Source organism: Epinephelus lanceolatus, chromosome 10 (assembly GCF_041903045.1).
Source record: "Epinephelus lanceolatus isolate andai-2023 chromosome 10, ASM4190304v1, whole genome shotgun sequence".
Classification (NCBI taxonomy): Eukaryota; Metazoa; Chordata; class Actinopteri; order Perciformes; family Serranidae; genus Epinephelus; species Epinephelus lanceolatus.
In genome coordinates, this window is record NC_135743.1 from 21091502 (window position 1) to 21104704 (window position 13203).

A 13203-nucleotide genomic window follows, 5' to 3' on the forward strand; every position below is an offset into this window, starting at 1 on the left:
CGGGATCTTGGCTTCAGACTGGTTTTATAAGAACTCTCAAGGTTAGCAATCACAACTTTCCTTTACACTTACACCCAGGGGACACTTCTATATAAACTCTTTGTTTAGTTACACATCTGCTAAAGATCTCTTTGTCTAAGGTAGCCATGGATGGATTACTCAATGGGCAGGCAGGCAGGCAGGGTAGAAGGGAAATCCCATGGCCTTCACTGTCAAAATCTCACTCAAATTGAGTCCTGCAGACCAAAAAGAGACTCAAAATTGTTCACAAAGAGATGAAAAGAAACTGCAAAGAGACATAAAAATGAACACAAAGAGACACAAATGAATCAAAAATCCATAAAATTACCTGAAAGAGGCACAAAATTACCTCAGACGACTACAAAAAGACACAGAACAACCACAAGGAGACAGAAAATGACTGTTAAGAGACACAAACCTACAGAAAAAGACACAAAATAACCACAAAATCTGTGTGTCTTGCTCCTCGAGGAGGTGGTGGGGCCCTCTTGCACATCTGTGCCCAGAAGTCTGTTGTCTCACAGTCCACCCATGGAGGGATCAGTATTGTTCTAAAGGGAACTACTTGAATCCTGACCTCTGTGTTGTCACACACAAACAATGCTTGTCCTCATGCACATGTTTTCCTTCCAATATGTTTAAGTTGACCTGTCAGTAAACAGAGAAACTTTTCAGTGGCTGACCAGAGGCACTGAGGTCCATAACAGACGATTAAATCATCATCAGAGAATAGTAGATAGAAAGAATGGACGAGTCTACTGAGCAGTCAGGTTGTGCTCAGGTGATTTAACTCTGAAATTTATCAGACATTCCTGTTTCTCACGAGAGCATTATTCAAAGTTGAAGGTCCATTATCAACAATAAAGATAAACTTAAGATGACAAAGTATAAATCAAATTATCACTTCTCTTTCTCTTAACTTTTAGCGCTGCCATCCCACATAAAGGGCAGATGAAGTGGTTTGGCACTGGAAAACTTAAAGGGATGCTGAAGAACAAGCTGAAGTGAAGGAGTAAGAAAAAAAGGGTGGTATTTATTCACAAAAAAATTAATTGAATAAAGGCAAGAAATGGAGTCCAGAAAATTAAATAAAATTAAATTAAAACTATGTATATATACATACATATATATGAAATATATATATGAAAGCTGCAGCCTCGCATCAATGTGCAAACTCCCCCCTCTTCCAGTATTTGGCATTTTACCATCTCAGCCTCACCTTACTAGAACCTACCACCTGCTCAGGTAAGTATCAGATGTGCAGCACCCAAATCACACAAAGTAACTAACAAATCATTAATGCCAGATTTCTTGGTTACAGCTGACATCACAATTTATCTGTAGGCACCAGTGAGCACACCAAAACTGAAACAACGTAATTTACTGCAGAACCATCTTTCTGTGTGTTAACAGGGCCCTGCTCCCCCCTGCTCAGAGGACATAATGAGGCAAACCTGTTTGCAATCTCCTTAATTGAGCAGCTAAGCAGCACTGATCACACACACACACTCCCACACACACACAAAAAACAACACTGTTAATGTTGGGGAACAAGGAGAAAGCCAGTGTTTCAACAACTGGATAATTGGATAAGGGTTCTGCTTTAAGCCAAACCAAAAAAAAAGAAGATGAAATCTCATATATCTACTGTAATTGGCTGTACAGATTTCTCTTGAGGCTGAACATTCTAATAAACAGGCTGTTCTCATGCACTGCTTTATACCTATGCACAGTGCATCAGAGGTTGTATGTAACCCAGGTAATTGGGAAGGCTGTGATCACCTGATCAGTGTGCTGACATGAGTAAAGAAGGAAGAAATAAAAAGCAAAAAGTCTGCATAAGGAGGCAGGTTGAGGAGGTGGATGGGTCAAAAAACACAGGACTTTCCCTCATGAGACCCCAGTGTTTCTGTCTTGTGTGAAACCAAATGAACTTTGAGGTATTTTAAGGAAAATCGTCACCATGTTTTTTTTTCTAAACCTAACCTTTGTAACTCAACTTGCCTAAATCTCACCTAAATAACTTTGCATAACGTGGCGATGCCCCACCATATTTCATTTCCTAATGTAACAGGGTCAGTTATACAGCAGTAATGTATGTAACAAAGTCTAAGGTACATTTGTAATATTAAGTATTATAATTCCACAAAATTAGTTTCAGTTGTTATTACCTGACACACTTAGGCCTCCATCGTCAATATGTGGAAGGTTTCTGTACCCCTATGTTCACCTTTGGGGGTACCCCACCTATTAAGAGGTGTCTCCTGCCTTGCCTCTCCCCTTTTGCTGTTGTGCTTTGTGGGAGAGGTAAGCAACATTGTTCATGTAGCCCTATGTGTTTTAGTGCTGTTAAGCTATGTTTCTAAGTTTATTTTATGCTAACATATTCCTGTGTCACTTAATTTGTGTAGGGGCTCGAGTTATGTGGTCATAATTGACGGAGGATTTTGTTTTTGCCTCTTGCTGTCAGGAAAAAACGAAGATTGCCTCCAAAGTTATCCACAGTCTGGGCCTCATATCAACACAAAGCAGGCAACACTACAGTCTATAACTTATATAGTTATATATAACTATATAACTTGAGGATATGTTGAAATAAATGGACTTTTGCATTACAATAACATCGATAACATACATCAAGTTACAAAACAAGAACCACCTTGAACATGTTTTGGAGGGTTCCAGGGCATGGCAGGTGAACCTATATACAAGGCCTGAGGATGATATAAATACATACAGACCTGCTGCTGATTTAAGGCGATGAACTCAGTCACATAAAATACTGTAAGAGAGATGATACTCCAGTCTAACTCTGTTACCATCACCAAAAGGCACGCAGTGGCCTCATCAGCTCAAGGACAACATTAGCTTCGCACGTTTTCTACCATCAAATATAAATCATCACAAAACATTTTTGCACATCATGTGTTTTTGTTTGATTTCATCAAATAAGAGAAAGACTTTATCTGGGTGGGGACATGTTGGTAACATGATACAGGTGGGGTATTTTGGTAAAGGAGAGTCAGGGGTCACAAAAGTTTACAGGTAAGCAGGGACAAATATTGTATTTGCACTCATGTGTGTTTGTGTTGTTTCATGTGCACTAGTTTGTGTAATTACACAGTCACAAGGTACCCTGAGGACACCTCAGTAGCTACTTTCAGGGAGGCGCTCCCTCAGATCCCAATCCTTTCTTTAAACTGTGCGGCTGTGTGCTCCCATGTGCCCTTTTTCCAGGATTTAACCTGTTCAAACCCGCTGTGGAGCTGTTAGAAGCAGGTTTTCACTGCACCGCTGGAGGCAGTTACCCAACAGCAGGCATGCTGTCTCGCTTCACAGGAATTTTAAAGTTCAAGACCGAGAAGAAAACACACACGCAGGCTCACAGAGAAGAGTTTAAAACTGATGTTGTATAGATGTGATGGACTCAGACATTTGAAGATTTAACTGAAGATGAATACTTCATATACATAGATAGTAGATTTCATGGTGTGCGCACTAAAACGTTACCGAGCCAAAACCCACAGTGCCACTGATCGACTTCCTCAGAGATCACAAAAAATAAACACATATGACCTCATAGACACTAGTTATCTTTACAGAAACACAGACCTTGTGATGTTGACTTTCTAAAAACCCTGGAGTGATGAGAAAACCCCACTGAGCATGCTCAGTGACAGTCAAAACAAATTCGAGGAATATCGTGTCATGAACCAGCTCCTGAGAGACAACAAAAAACATGAGACACGTGGATTTAAACGGAACAGTGTGCATATTTATTACTTAACATAACATGAACCCAAATCAATCTAAAGGTATAAAGTGTGTTCATCAGTGTTAGTGGTCTGTCGTTAGATGGATGAGCGGGTTAATGATGAATGAAAGGTGTGATACAAAGACAAACTTAAACTACTAACTTGGCCGAAGCTAATCACACAAGAACATATATGTGGGAAAATGAGGGGAGAGAGTAGATTGGAACAGCCAGAGTGTATTTCATCATGCAAACCTGTCTTCTTGCTTCCTAACTTGCCTCCTTTCCTCACGTCCTAGTCCCGCCCATAGGAGTTACATATGACATGCTGCAGAGTTATCACCTGTCAAACTGACTGGTACGAATGTCAACAGAACCCCCTCTTTTTTTTTAATTCTCTTTTTATATAGTTATTACAGGTGTGTCCAGTCAGACAGCTTCATCATACTCAAACGGCTTATACAGCACTTAGAATCCAAAATAGGTATCTCTCATGAGAAGTAACATTGTCCAGTGGCACGGTGCCCAAATATAGTGTCTTTAATTTAAATGGAAAGACCACCTGGAAATACTTTTTGCAAAACTATGAATATCCTGCCAGAAAGGAATTAATGATGGACAAGACCAGAATATGTGATAATGGTTGGCATCGGAGCACCCACACTGTCTCCAGTAGTTTGAGCAATTGATATAGTGACTCTGCTGAACAGGAGTAATGAAGAAGCTAATGAGGTTTTTCCAACAAAACTCTCCATGATGCTGAACTTGTAGTTTTCCACTGTAGTTCACATAACTCTGCTCATTCCTCTTCTGTTATACCTAGGTTTCCCTCCTTTTCCCATTTTTGTTTTGTATACAATGAGTTACATTTTGTTAGTTGCAGCCCCCTTAAAAGTCTTGAGATGTTTTTTTGATTTGTGTTCAAGGCGTAAGCTTCTTTGAAGACTTTTAGTATCATATTAGAATAAGAATACAAAGCCCTTCTTAGGCCCCGTTTATACGACAACGATTTCAACTGAAAACGGTAAACTTTAGTTCCTTTTTCGGCCGATCGTTTACACGACAGCGGCGTTTTGGGTGCCTGAAAAAGTTTTGAAAACGGGTTCCAGAGTGCAATTTTTTTGGAAACGGCACAGTCTCCGTTGTCGTGTAAACTTCAATATGCAGTTCCTCTGAAAACGGAGACTTTTCGCACATGCGCATTAAGCTTCCAGTCACTAGGCATGCGCGAGAAAGTTGACCATCACAACAACAATGGCGGACTCCTGAGCTCTGCTTGTGCTGCTCACCCTGTTGAATTTATCAACGTTTCCCCATCATAGTGTAGATTTACTGTAGCAACTCCACCTCGTCATCCGTCCAGACAAACGTTCGTGCGGTTGCCATTTTATTTGTTTATACATTGCCGCTCTGTAGAAGGAAGCGTAAGCATCACACCACCAACTACTGGCCTGGCATGTATACTGCAGTGTTTGTGGTCATTTTTGCGGATCCGTGTGCACGGCGATTGTTATCAAAACGTTGTCATCTAAACCCAGAACTTTTTCAAACGAAAATGAGAAATTTATCATAACAGATTATTAGTATTACTATAATTACTGTTAATAATCGTTTAATATTTGATTTAAATCTTCTAATCCGTACATTAATTTGAAGATTTAAATCAAATCAACATACACACATTCTTACACAGCTATGTGGTGTATTATTATGAAGATTGTGTGTATGTCGATTGGAAACAAGGAAGCATATGTTAGCATGATGAAAAGCACCCTCAGTCCTAAATAGGCTACCACTTGAAGACTAGCCAGTTGCACTGATAAGCTCCACCTACCAGGGACCTGCAGGACAACACAGACGGACAAGGGGAACAAACTAAGGAGAGGTGTCACAGTCAGAGAAGCAGATAACTTACTGTATTGCATGTGAGTGTTACTGTAAAACAGACATGACCCCATGTGTGAACTGTATCTACACTTGCAAATATGTTAAGTGTGCCTGTAAACCATGTTATGCAATACAGCCAAATGACCTCAGTGTTGTCCAGTCACAACCTCCCATACATCAACTGTCACTGCCACGATGGAGCTCGGACAACTGCCTCCTCTCATCCTCACCAATCCTCAAACTCTGATCTTAATATATCTATTAACAGACAGCTCTTTCAACCAATGAGGAACCTCTTTGGTGCAGAACACAGTTTACTAGACTGCGGCGGCTGTAAATTCCCCGATGCTGAGTCCGTGTGGTTCCAACTGGATGCAGTTTACGATCCGGGACCGTATGAAGCACCACGTGCCACGAGGCTCTGAGTCTCTCAAATGTCCACCCACACCTGTCTGTAAATGTTCCCTCCAAAATTAACCTGCACTGACCCTATTTGTGTCAGTGAAGCAGAGAAGCGGCTGCTGCCAGGGGAAGATTAGATGGAGGGATCCAGAGGGGCAGAGAGGAGAGATGAGACCATTCAACTCTGCATTCTCTTTATAGCAGCCCTCAGTGTGGAGCACCGGAACAGCTACTGATGTAAGTGGAGCTTTATCAGGTGTCGGATGAGTAATAGAGATGGCAGTGACAGAGAAGGAAGTGGGGAAAGAGGTGTAGATAGAGTTCGTAGTAAACAAAGCAGTGGGCGCCTCATTTGGACACAAGCGACATCTGCAGCAGCGAACAAGACGTGTTTAATGTAAGCCAGGTTACAATTTGTTTTTGAATAAACACTCAGCATGCAAGCAAGCGTATATATAAATCCTGAAAGAATGCAGGTACAAGCAGGCTAACACGCTGATGCAGGGACAAACTACATCAGTAGGGGTGTAGTGTAGTCAATGCAGGGCCTAAATCTGTGTTTACACACACTCAGCCGTAATGTGTGACTCTAGGAAATCAATAAAAATCTACATGAAGTCTGGAGCCACAAAACTTATAAAACACAACACAAAGTAACCCAAAGCTTTAATACTTTCTGCTGGTTTAAATTCCTGAAACTACTGGGAGAAATCTGGGCAGAGATTTAGTGAGTAATACCCTCACTTTGCCATTGGGCAAGAAATTTAACTCAAAATTGCTCCCATGTGGCGACTGCTTGGCCTTTAACAAAGCACTGTGGCTGCACTGAGCAGCACCCGCACTGAAAGCATAGCTGTAAAACAGATAAATAAGGAAACAGCAAATGCTTTTGGATATACATCCAGTGCGACATGGCCAGGTAATTAATAATGTAATTAAAGGTACACTATGCATGATTTTCTAGACTCAGAATAAATCCCTCTCAGTCATCACTAATGACACACTAGACCTGTGTGACGCTGTATCTGACCCTGCCCTCTGCCTGTGCTGTCTTATTTTGCTGTGTTTCGGGATGTTCTGGGGTGTGTAGCCCCCAGTCGGCGACAACATTTAAGTGAGGTCAGGACTATATAAAAAGATAGTGACCAGGTATTAGAAGAAGGCATCCAAGAGGAAGCTACGAAAATTGCTGACACAGTGCTGAAAAATACGCAACTATAACGAGGCGAAACACCAAGTGGACAAAGTTTATAACAAAATGAGGGTGTCTCATTGGCTTTCACTTTTGCTGGCGAGCATTAAAGGAGAGGTTGGGGATGAAGAACGACGTGGAGTTGGCCTGTTTTCTGTTGGACAGGTAAGTGCCAACAGTTGGTTTAGTTTCAAAAGTACTCTAGCTTGTAGTGCACCAGCCCGTTCTCATTCCCAAGTCATCAAGCACTGCCGTTGTGTCAGTGATTTTGGCGTCAGGCACCAACCAGTGGTATGATATGCTGCCGGATGGAGTCAGTGTATAATGCTGCCAATAACAACTTTGGCATGATTCGCTGCCAGTTGGCATAAGTTTAGAACGCCACTGGATTGCGTCAGTTTGAAACGCCACTGGTGACAACATAATGAGCTGGAACATCTCTATAGGGCAGAAGGGAGGGGAGGTGATTCTAACAAACCCCGCGTTCCATGGAAGTGTTAAGCCAAACGATGACAAAATGGTAATATTTGAGGATTTAGCATACCCTTAAAAATCAGAATAATTATCTCAGTAATTAAGGAGAAAACTTGCAGGAGCCCAACAAGTATCTCAGAGTATCTTAGCCACAGAGCGATTCTCAGAAAAGTTCATACTTCATGACGTAATGTGTAGGATTAAAGGGTTCTAGTTTTCACCCGAGAAACATGAACTGCTCAGGTCAGACTGACTGAGATAGATTTTTTTTTTAATTAAGTAAAACCTTTGTTTCCTTTCATAAAGACCAAGTCATTTGAAGTTAACAGGTGTGTTGGTGTGCAGATGAGAGTAAAGCACTGTGTCATGTCACAACATATGTAAGATCCTGTTTACAGCTGAGAAATAGGCCACACGGCCTGAAGGTGTCCTGTTTTACTGATGTATGTCAAAGTCTAGCATTAACATGTAGCTGAGACAGGTGATCTTTTCCTAACAAGGCACCCCCAGAGTGAAAATAAATTAGGTCAGAGTGCTGCACTGCTGTGGAGACAGAGGGAAAAAGTGTGTGAATCCTGGAGAAGTTGACGTAAAATGGAAAGAGAAGAGAAACAATACTGAACAGAGATCTTCCAAAGGAGTAACAGAAACTCTCCCACACACTTATATACATATTAATACATTAAATGCCACCACATAAAGCTCTCAAACATGTCTATGTCTCTATTTATGCTCTCTTTATATCTGCTCACGACAGAAGTAAGAGTTAAAAACTGACTAAGAGTCTGTAATTCCCAAACCACCATCTATTCCCAGCTCTGGCTCCCACAGCCGCTGGTGTACTTACAAACATTCCCTACCGATACAGACAGGAAATCAGCAGCTCACTGTCCCGGCTCCTCTCTTACAGCAGCTCAGCAAAAAAATGTGCCCATGAAAACCATGTGGGGTGTTGAAACAACATTCTCAGGCTGTGGGTTTTTATTAGCAGGTCTAAACTCAGGTTGAGGGATGAATGAAGGCAGAAAATACTGAGACTGTTTTGACTTATGTTTCAGTACAGTGGGATAGATTTTTCAACGCGCTTGTTGGAGGTAACTATTGTTCTAAAAATAGCTGAAGGTGTCACCTGATTTATGTGTTTTCTTCAGATAAGCTGAGTGACGCTGAAAACTACTGACAGTGTCCTACGGAATCAGCTTAATTTAGGAAAATTGTCATTTCCAGACTGGATTCAAGACAAAAGCACAACAGTATTTAATTATTAAACCATAATCCTTTTATTTAAGGTGTCAGTTTTTTTATTTGTTTGCTTGTTTTGTTGTGTTTGTGACACAGGAAATGAAAGGCAGACTCGGAGCCGTCTCCTCTCTGAGCTGCAGGCTACAGGCAGAGATAACATCGTATCCCTGCACCTAGAGCTGAGAACACTGCGCTGAGAAAATAGGTCCATACACTACAACTACTAAATCTACTGCTTCCCATTTTTGATGTTTTAGGAGCAAGGCGGAAGGATGACGTCCAACAGTCAAAATAAGCCTACTCAACATCTGCTAGATTGTTGCATCAGATTTTTTCATGACACTGCAGGCAGGAACTTGCATGACAACGCCGAATAGCTGTGGTTTACCGAGTCATGACTTCCTCCTCCAAGGATTTCCATTAAAAGTTTTGCAACATGTTCTGCAAATGATTTCCTCAATGTGTTTCCTGGTGGCATGAGGATGAGCAGATGGCAGTTTCAGGTTGTGTGACAGAGCAGGAATCGTTTTAAGGTTGTGTTTTAACCCTGTTAATAAGGTTTACAGGACATCATTAGTTTGATCATTAATGGTGGAGCAACCAACAGACTAACATCGCCATCCCTACAGCAGTGCTGCTAGTGTGGCTAAAATACTTAAAATCCACTGAAAATCGACAAACAATTTGGCAGTTTTTTCTGATATCTATCACTGCACACTTTGTCTGCTTGTTTTTAATGGATGACATCAATTAGCGACAGCATAAAGCAAAATGATCATAAACCCCGAGTGGGCAAAAAACCTTTGAGCCCATAAATAGAGAAACAAACAGCCTTCGAGTCCAGAGATAAGCCGCTTTTCCGTAAATCCTAATGAAAAGGGAGCCGTAGGGAGATAGGGGAAAAAAAAATCAGAGTGAGATTAGGAGACAGAACATGGCGGCCTACATCACTGACCTGCTGGGTTAAAGGCCTGAGATACAGGAGCGCTAAAAGCTGCAGCAAACCTGTAAACCACAACTTAATTCAACTGTTAGGTTCATTTATAAAGCACCTTTTAATTAACAAAGGGAATGGCCGGTTTCCTGGGCAAAACAAGTGATTCAAAAACAAAAAAATGAAGACATGATCACTGAAAAATCGACCTTTAGTTGTTAGAAGGGCTTTTTAAAAGAAGAAATCTATGTTTTAAAGGCTGGAAGCTCTGATGTGGCGGCAGATAAAAGTGGATGTTGCTGATTGTGCTCAGGGGGCAGGGGGAGCAGGGGTGTCTGGGATCTGAGAGACACTGTGTTCTCTGCAGTTGGCACGTTGGGCGCCAGTCACAACAGTGGCTCCCCAGGCAGAGCACACCACAGCGTGAACCCCCATCCAGCAAGCACATGCGCCAGTTGGGCACGTGCATGCTGCTGTATCCTCGGTCTGACTCTGCCCAGGGATGCTGAGATGTGACCCCATGTGATCTGTGCACATAAATAGGACCGTGACTGTGCTTTCCATCCTTTATGTGTGCCTCTAAATAAATCCAATTTGGTGTTTTATGTGCATTTACAGACAATACTATGTCTCTGCACCAGCTCATGTTATATACATTCAATATACAGTTTACAGAGCTGTGTTACAATGCCACTATCCTTCAACTGAGCTGCTTATTGGATGGTTGAACAGCTCAGAAACCCTCTGTCTTTACACATTCAAAATGGTTGATTTAGGGGGGGCTGTATCTGACCATTTCAATGACTTTCCAAAACCAACAATTCGGCATTTTCACCCATTTCTCGTGATTGGTCAGCCGTCTTGAGGTGAGAAGGAAGCCAGGATTTAACCTTCTCTCTGCTCTTTTTTCAGTCATTACACAGTAATTTCTGCCATTTTTCATGTGTGCAACAAGGTGCAACAACATGAATACCATCCAGAAGAGACTATCTAAAATATGTGCTCTGTTATCCCCACATATAATCAGCAACACATCTTACAAACTAACTCTCTTAACCCTCCCTTAGACGCAAACCAGACGCATTTCTTGTGTTTTTTGGGCTTCATGGTAGACACTTGCCATTGAGATCATCGTGGCTAAACAAGAAACTGGGGCCCAGGAATGTAAAAAAAAAAAAAAAAAACAGTGGCTGAAACCAGTAACTGTGAGCAAACACTCAAGAAGACAGGAAAATGTACAGCATATTTCAAGACAACAACTGATGAGTAGTAGTCTACAACGATGAAGCAGTCTGTGGACAGAGGCCTTGAGGTGCAACTTGCAAAATTAGCTCCATCGCTAACAATAAAGCCATTTATAGTGGTTAAAACTGGGTTGGCCGGAACACTTCACCTGACCAAAGACCATTTGTATATTAGTTACTCACTGTGTGTCATTTTGAATTCGTGGAGAAAACGTTTTTCTCGCATGTCCTCACAGTGAACGTAAAATCCAAAAAAGCCGAACATTCTTACAGGACTGAAATAAACAGGAAAACAGCAAACTATATCAAAACATCTGTTTACAATCTCTCACACAAATCGTGCAGTATAATCCAAGTCTCAGTTTTCCAGCTGTATGACTGGTACTCACTAAACGCATGCATTTTTGCTAATACATTGTGATTTAAAACACGTCAGTACAAAGAGTATGAGTATCATGACACCTGTGTTTGAACTCAGGACACACTACTCATTAGCAGAAGTGTTTTATGTGTTTGTGAAGCACTGAGCCCATGACTGGATAACTGAGACTAGGATAATACTGCATAGGTTGCATGAGTTTGTAAACAGATGTTTTGATATAGTTTTACTGACTTCAGTTCATGAAGACTGTTTTTTTGGATTCTCCGTTCACCATGGAGGCATAACAAGGTTTTCTTTATGATATCAAGGTAACAGGTACACAGTAACTGATGTACAAATAATCATTTTGTGGGTGAAATATTCCTTCAACATGTAAAATAACCTCTGAGGTGTTTTGCTTCTCTAATGCCCTTGCTGTTGTCAGCTGGTAACTGTTTAACTTGCCCTTTGGTGGTCTCAGAAACATGGTGATAAAACTCACATCACATGGACCTCACTGATTATCTGTTTGTTTTAAATTGACCAAGGAGGGGCCTCAAATGCTCATAGCCTAAGTCCACAATATTTCTTAACCCAGATCTGAACATATATATATATGATAAAGATGACTAATTCATATGAATTTTTAGATGATAGTTAAAAAAAATCCACAGAGAAAATGTTATATATTAACGTCTTTATTGAACAGAAAGCAGCAACAAAACATGAAATAGGTTAACAGGTGCCTTGTGAGGCTCAGACACTTCATCCCCTATGAAAAGGAGTACAGTACAGTACTTTTAGACAGAAAGTAAAGCTAAAGTGCTAAAATGCTTCTAATGGAGTTTCGGTGGAATCAGTTCAAAAATCCAAAATCTTCATTATTATACAGCTTGTCAAGATTAAAGTCTTATCGAATATACAAGATGATACACACAGGAGCAGCAAACGCTCCCACTCACATACAGATTTGTCATGCACACACTTGTTGAGCATGTTTCTCATGATTGCTCTTCTGACTGACTGTGATAATTGAAAGTGACAGTCATCTGAGGACAAGCCTCACAGCCCTGTTGGTGTGTCTTGTTTACACCTGCAGCTTCGGATTCCCCCCATTCCTCAGTAATCGTTTTTTACAAAAATCTTCCCACAGGCCGTCACAAACATCTACAAAACCATCTCATCTGGTGAACTTTGCATTGTTTTGTTAAAGGTGCCGTTCTCTGAGTACAATCTTATGTGCTGTTGTGATGATTAATGTGGAAACTGAATAAAACAAAGGCAACGCAGCCCCCGCTTCCATGATTCTCCTCACCCACATTCCCCACCAATGACCTTATCCCCATCCCTTTGTCTCTGTGGCTCAGAACCAGGCCGATTTTGGTGACGCATCACCGGTTAGCCAATGGGCGCCCTTCGTTAAGGGTTGTGTCCTGAGCTGAGCATCAGGGAGATGGCAAAGTGAGATTTTTTGCCCAGTGATGTGCAAGGGAGGGGAGGAGCTTGTGGCGTGGGCAGAGGGGGCACGTGGCGCCCAACGAGGTCTCAGCCTGTCACAGAGCATCACATCAGACAGTGAACAGACATGCGCACTTTTAAAGTCCACACCCTGCGAAAGAAAGCAGTCACCAATCTCCCTTATACCCGTCTGTATGACTGAGCGCTGTTTTTCGGCTAATGTGTCAAGTTCTC

At 41.5% G+C, this 13203-nt stretch overlaps 1 long non-coding RNA gene across 1 annotated transcript; it reads left to right on the top strand.

Annotated features, from left to right (window-relative positions):
* Window positions 1-6145: 6145 nt before the first annotated feature.
* On the top strand, window positions 6146-9411 carry LOC144464423 (uncharacterized). The gene is made up of 2 exons (XR_013492124.1): window positions 6146-6301; window positions 9069-9411. It is a non-coding gene; the product is annotated as an uncharacterized LOC144464423 (long non-coding RNA).
* The last annotated feature ends 3792 nt before the right edge of the window (window positions 9412-13203 follow it).